Below are 7,500 nucleotides of genomic sequence, written 5' to 3' on the forward strand. Positions count from 1 at the left end.
ACCACATCCTTCCTGGCAACACCCAAGGCAAGCAAGGCCACTCGCGTCTCTCGCCTTTCATTTTCGACACGAGCGCCTGTGGAGGGACGGCCGGATTCAACGTGGGGATTGCCCGCCCTCCAATCGTTCCAAGAGACCTCTGCCCCGGCCTCTGACTGAGTTGCACAAACCTTGGTGTGCTCAGGCAAGGGTCAGACCACATCCTTCCTGGCAACACCCAAAGGGAACCAAGGCCACTCGCGTCTCTCGCCTTTCATTTTGGACACGAGCGCCTGTGGAGGGACGGCCGGATTCAACGTGGGGATTGCCCGCCCTCCAGTCGTTTCAAGAGACCTCTGCCCCGGCCTCTGAACGGAGTTGCACAAACCTTGGTGTGCTCAGGCAAGGGGCAGCCCTCATCCTTCCTGGCAACACCCAAGGCAAGCAAGGCCACTCGCGTCTCTCGCCTTTCATTTTCGACACGAGCGCCTGTGGAGGGACGGCCGGATACAACGTGGGGATTGCCCGCCCTCCAATCGTTCCAAGAGACCTCTGCCCCGGCCTCTGACTGAGTTGCACAAACCTTGGTGTGCTCAGGCAAGGGTCAGACCACATCCTTCCTGGCAACACCCAAGGGAACCAAGGCCACTCGCGTCTCTCGCCTTTCATTTTCGACACGAGCGCCTGTGGAGGGACGGCCGGATACAACGTGGGGATTGCCCGCCCTCCAGTCGTTTCAAGAGACCTCTGCCCCCGGCCTCTGACTGAGTTGCACAAACCTTGGTGTGCTCAGGCAAGGGTCAGACCACATCCTTCCTGGCAACACACAAGGGAAGCAAGGCCACTCGCCTCTCTCGCCTTCAATTTCGGCACGAGCGCCTGTGGAGGGACGGCCGGATTCAACGTGGGGATTGCCCGCCCTCCAGTCGTTTCAAGAGACCTCTGCCCCCGGCCTCTGACTGAGTTGCACAAACCTTGGTGTGCTCAGGCAAGGGTCAGACCACATCCTTCCTGGCAACACACAAGGGAAGCAAGGCCACTCGCCTCTCTCGCCTTCAATTTCGGCACGAGCGCCTGTGGAGGGACGGCCGGATTCAACGTGGGGATTGCCCGCCCTCCAGTCGTTTCAAGAGACCTCTGCCCCGGCCTCTGACCGAGTTGCAAAAACCTGGGTGTGCTCAGGCAAGGGTCAGCCCGCATCCTTCCTGGCAACACCCAAAGGGAACCAAGGCCACTCACGTCTCTCTCGCCTTTCATTTTCGACACGAGCGCCTGTGGAGGGACGTCCGGATTCAACGTGGGGATGGCCCGTCCTCCAATCGTGTCAAGAGACCTCCGCCTTCGGCCTCTGACCGACTTGCACAAACCTGGGTGACGAGCACCGCAGGGCGGCAGAGCCGTCGCACTTGGCCGGGTGGCAGCGGGAAGGACCAGCCTATTCACAATAGCGGCCACCCACTCCCAGAGCCGGTCGTGCGGCGCCCGAGGCCGACCCTCGACTCGTAAGAGGCTTTAACGTGTGCTCAGGCAAGGGTCAGCCCACACCCTTCCTGGCGGCACCCAAGGGATCCAGGCCACTCGCGTCTCTCGCCTTCGTTTTGGACACGAGCGCCTGTGGACGGACGGCCGGAGTCAACGTGGGGATGGCCCGTCCTCCAATCGTGTCAAGAGACCCCCCGCACCGGCCTCTGACCGAGTTCCCCAAACCTGGGTGACGAGCAGCGCAGGGCGGCAGAGCCGTCGCACTTGGCCGGATGGCAGCGGGAAGGACCAGCCTATTCACAATAGCGGCCACCCACTCCCAGAGCCGGTCGTGCGGCGCCCGAGGCCGACCCTCGACTCGTAAGAGGCTTTACAGTGTGCTCAGGCAAGGGCCAGCCTACACCCTTCCTGGCGGCACCCAAGGGATCCAGGCCACTCGCGTCTCTCGCCTTCATTTTGGACACGAGCGCCTGTGGACGGACGGCCGGAGTCAACGTGGGGGTGGCCCGTCCTCCAATCGTGTCAAGAGACCCCCGCACCGGCCTCTGACCGAGTTCCCCAAACCTGGGTGACGAGCACCGCAGGGCGGCAGCGCCGTCGCACTTGGCCGGATGGCAGCGGGAAGGACCAGCCTATACACAATAGCGGCCACCCACTCCCAGAGCCGGTCGTGCGGCGCCCGAGGCCGTGCCTCGACTCGTAAGGGGCTTTAACGTGTGCTCAGGCAAGGGTCAGCCCACACCCTTCCTGGCGGCACCCTAGGGATCCAGGCCACTCGCGTCTCTCGCCTTCATTTTGGACACGAGCGCCTGTGGAGGGACGGCCGGAGTCAACGTGGGGATGGCCCGTCCTCCAATCGTGTCAAGAGACCCCCCGCACCGGCCTCTGACCGAGTTCCCCAAACCTGGGTGACGAGCAGCGCAGGGCGGCAGAGCCGTCGCACTTGGCCGGATGGCAGCAGGAAGGACCAGCCTATTCACAATAGCGGCCACCCACTCCCAGAGCCGGTCGTTCGGCGCCCGAGGCCGGCCCTCGACTCGTAAGAGGCTTTAACGTGTGCTCAGGCAAGGGTCAGCCCACACCCTTCCTGGCGGCACCCAAGGGATCCAGGCCACTCGCGTCTCTCGCCTTCATTTTGGACACGAGCACCTGTGGAGGGACGGCCGGAGTCAACGTGGGGATGGCCCGTCCTCCAATCGTGTCAAGAGACCCCCCGCCACGGCCTCTGACCGAGTTCCCCAAACCTGGGTGACGAGCAGCGCAGGGCGGCAGAGCCGTCGCACTTGGCCGGATGGCAGCAGGAAGGACCAGCCTATTCACAATAGCGGCCACCCACTCCCAGAGCCGGTCGTGCGGCGCCCGAGGCCGGCCCTCGACTCGTAAGAGGCTTTACGGAGTGCTCAGGCAAGGGTCAGCCCGCACCCTTCCTGGCAGCACCCAAGGGAACCAGGCCACTCGCGTCTCTCGCCTTCATTTTGGACACGAGCGCCTGTGGAGGGACGGCCGGAGTCAACGTGGGGATGGCCCGTCCTCCAATCGTGTCAAGAGACCCCCCGCCACAGCCTCTGACCGAGTTCCCCAAACCTGGGTGACGAGCACCGCAGGGCGGCAGAGCCGTCGCACTTGGCCGGGTGGCAGCGGGAAGGACCAGCCTATTCACAATAGCGGCCACCCACTCCCAGAGCCGGTCGTGCGGCGCCCGAGGCCGGCCCTCGACTCGTAAGAGGCTTTAGGGAGTGCTCAGGCAAGGGTCAGCCCGCATCCTTCCTGGCAGCACCCAAGGGAACCAGGCCACTCGCGTCTCTCGCCTTCATTTTGGACACGAGCGCCTGTGGAGGGACGGCCGGAGTCAACGTGGGGATTGCCCGCCCTCCAATCGTGTCAAGAGACCTCCACACAGGTCTCTGACCGACTCTTAGAACAGACAGGGAGAGTTTGGCAATTCTGTCAAAAAATTGACAAAGTGTCAAAAATTCGACTTCCAAGAGCTCTCCAGCATGCACTCATACCCGCCATTAGAGTGCTATGCCCGTGGAACCGTTTTTCGGATGCCTTTCAAAAAGGTCCCGCGCCGCCATTTTGTTCTAAAAATCGTGTTCCCAGAAATCTCCGGGTACCCCGCCAACCTCACTGTGTAACAAATGCAAGTGGCACTGAATGGGTCTGAATTTCAAATTTGACTGCATCGCTCTGGAACTCGATCCCCGCAAAACCGTTTGGATTTTTCCCGCTCGGGACTTCCGCGACAGACAAAGTTAAAGTTTTCGGGCTGCAGACACAAAATGACAGTTGGCCATTTGCCGGGCTCAATTCACACAGTTCCTGCGGCACTTCGGAACACATGTTCGGCGCGAGTTTGTGAATCTTTCCCGATGCTTCGGCACTTTCCTCCGCTGACACTTAGAATATTTTTCACACTTTGCTGAAAAATTTTCTAAGTGTTTTTTCCTAAGTTTTTCTGGTTACTGATTTATTATTTTTGATCATTTTTCTAAGTTTTTCTGGTTACTCATTTCTCATTTTCGGGCATTTTTCTAAGTTTTTCTAGTTACTGATTTCTTCTTTTTGGGCATTTTTCTAAGTTTTTCTGGTTACTCATTTCTTCTTTTTGGGCATTTTTCTAAGTTTTTCTGGTTACTCATTTCTCATTTTCGGGCATTTTTCTAAGTTTTTCTAGTTACTGATTTCTTCTTTTTGGGCATTTTTCTAAGTTTTTCTGGTTACTCATTTCTTCTTTTTGGGCATTTTTCTAAGTTTTTCTGGTTACTCACTTCTTCTTTTTGGGCATTTTTCTAAGTTTTTCTGGTTACTCATTTCTCATTTTCGGGCATTTTTCTAAGTTTTTCTAGTTACTGATTTCTTCTTTTTGGGCATTTTTCTAAGTTTTTCTGGTTACTCATTTCTTCTTTTTGGGCATTTTTCTAAGTTTTTCTGGTTACTCATTTCTTCTTTTTGGGCATTTTTCTAAGTTTTTCTGGTTACTCATTTCTCATTTTCGGGCATTTTTCTAAGTTTTTCTAGTTACTGATTTCTTCTTTTTGGGCATTTTTCTAAGTTTTTCTAGTTACTCATTTCTTCTTTTTGGGCATTTTTCTAAGTTTTTCTGGTTACTCATTTCTCATTTTCGGGCATTTTTCTAAGTTTTTCTAGTTACTGATTTCTTCTTTTTGGGCATTTTTCTAAGTTTTTCTGGTTACTCATTTCTTCTTTTTCGGCATTTTTCTAAGTTTTTCTGGTTACTCATTTCTTCTTTTTGGGCATTTTTCTAAGTTTTTCTGGTTACTCATTTCTCATTTTCGGGCATTTTTCTAAGTTTTTCTAGTTACTGATTTCTTCTTTTTGGGCATTTTTCTAAGTTTTTCTGGTTACTCATTTCTTATTTTTGGGCATTTTTCTAAGTTTTTCTAGTTACTGATTTCTTCTTTTTGGGCATTTTTCTAAGTTTTTCTGGTTACTCATTTCTCATTTTCGGGCATTTTTCTAAGTTTTTCTGGTTACTCATTTCTCATTTTCGGGCATTTTTCTAAGTTTTTCTGGTTACTCATTTCTCGTTTTCGGGCATTTTTCTAAGTTTTTCTGGTTACTGGTTTCTTCTTTTTGGGCATTTTTTCTAAGTTTTTCTGGTTACTGATTTCCCAACGTTGGAAATGCATGAAACTCGGCCTGAACACGGTGGCAGGGTCCGCTCTCGAAGGCGAGACCTTCGGCAGAACCACCGGGTCAAATCCGGCTGGGCTAGCCGGCCTCGAGCACTCAAAGTCGGCACGAGCAGTCAAGTTCGCTCCCATCACAGTCTGGACCCTAAAAAAGTCTAAGTGTCACTGGTGACTGATTTGTACTGACTGAATAAAATTCTAAGTGTCGTTGGTTACTGATTTGTAACCACCGGGTCAAATCCGGCCGGGCTAGCCGGCCTCGAGCACTCAAAGTCGGTATGAGCAGTCAAGTTCGCTCCCATCACAGTCTGGACCCTAAAAAATTCTAAGTGTCACTGGTTACTGATTTGTACTGACTCAAAAAAATTCTAAGTGTCGATGGTTACTGATTTGTACTGACTGAAATAAATTCTAAGTGACGTTGTTTACTGATTTGTAACCACCGGGTCAAATCCGGCCGGGCTAGCCGGCCTCGAGCACTCAAAGTCGGTATGAGCAGTCAAGTTCGCTCCCATCACAGTTTGGACCACTTGCCGACTTGGGAAATGCACGAAAATCGGCCCGAACGCGGGGGCCGGTCCGCTCTCAAAGTCGAGACCTTCGGCTGAACCACCGGGTCAAATCCGGCTGGGCTAGCCGGCCCCGAGCACGCAAAACCGGTATGAGCAGTCAAGTTCGCTCCCATCACAGTTTGGATCCTAAAAAATTCTAAGTGTCACTGGTTACTGATTTGTACTGACTGAATAAAATTCTAAGTGTCGATGGTTACTGATTTGTACTGACTGAAATAAATTCTAAGTGACGTTGTTTACTGATTTGTAACCACCGGGTCAAATCCGGCCGGGCTAGCCGGCCTCGAGCACTCAAAGTCGGTATGAGCAGTCAAGTTCGCTCCCATCACAGTCTGGACCCTAAAAAATCTAAGTGTCACTGGTTACTGATTTGTACTGAGCCTAAAAAATTCTAAGTGTCACTGGTTACTGATTTGTACTGACTCTAAAAAATTCTAAGTGTCGTTGGTTACTGATTTGTACTGACTGGAAAAAATTCTAAGTGTCACTGGTTACTGATTTGTACTGCCTCAAAAAAAATCTAAGTGTCACTGGTTACTGATTTGTACTGACTCAAAAAAATTCTAAGTGTCACTGGTTACTGATTTGTACTGACTGGAAAAAATTCTAAGTGTCGTTGGTTACTGATTTGTACTGCATCAAAAAAATTCTAAGTGTCACTGGTTACTGATTTGTACTGACTGAACAAAATTCTAAGTGTCACTGGTTACTGATTTGTAACCACCGGGTCAAATCCGGCCGGGCTAGCCGGCCTCGAGCACTCAAAGTCGGTATGAGCAGTCAAGTTCGCTCCCATCACAGTTTGGACCCTAAAAAAAGTCTAAGTGTCACTGGTTACTGATTTGTACTGAGCCTAAAAAATTCTAAGTGTCACTGGTTACTGATTTGTACTGACTCTAAAAAATTCTAAGTGTCGTTGGTTACTGATTTGTAACCACCGGGTCAAATCCGGCCGGGCTAGCCGGCCTCGAGCACTCAAAGTCGGTATGAGCAGTCAGGTTCGCTCCCATCACAGTTTGGACCACTTGCCGACTTGGGAAATGCACGAAAATCGGCCCCAACGCGGGGGCCGGTCCGCTCTCAAAGTCGAGACCTTCGGCTGAACCACCGGGTCAAATCCGGCCGGGCTAGCCGCCCCCGAGCGCTCAAAGTCGGTATGAGCAGTCAAGTTCGGTCCCATCACAGTCTGGACCACTTGCCGACGTTGGAAATGCACGAAATTCACCCTGAACGCGGGGGCCGGTCCGCTCCCGAAGGCGGGACACTCACCCTAAGCCTGGCCCCACCGCCGGCCAACACACCCTTCAAAATCACACCCATCCGACAATGCTACTCAAAAAGGATCCAAATTCAGAAACACCCCCTTCAAAAGGCACTCCGTCCCCGGCCACACTACCGGGGCATGCTCCCCTGGGCGATAATTAAGCCCCCACGACTAATTGAAGCCAACCACAGCCGCAACTCGAAAGGAGAAGTCAGTAACCAATTCAAAAATGCACTTGGTTACTGACTTCTACACACTCAAAAAAATTCTAAGTGTCGTTGGTTACTGATTTGTACTGAGCCTAAAAAATTCTAAGTGTCACTGGTTACTGATTTGTACTGAGCCTAAAAAATTCTAAGTGTCACTGGTTACTGATTTGTACTGACTCAAAAAAATTCTAAGTGTCGTTGGTTACTGATTTGTACTGACTGGAAAAAATTCTAAGTGTCACTGGTTACTGATTTGTACTGCCTCAAAAAAAAATCTAAGTGTCACTGGTTACTGATTTGTACTGACTCAAAAAAATTCTAAGTGTCCTTGGTTACTG

The sequence above is a fragment of the Chiloscyllium plagiosum genome, unplaced genomic scaffold (assembly GCF_037043375.1).
Source record: "Chiloscyllium plagiosum isolate Xiang-an unplaced genomic scaffold, Cpla_swu_hap1 HiC_scaffold_229, whole genome shotgun sequence".
Lineage (NCBI taxonomy): Eukaryota > Metazoa > Chordata > Chondrichthyes > Orectolobiformes > Hemiscylliidae > Chiloscyllium > Chiloscyllium plagiosum.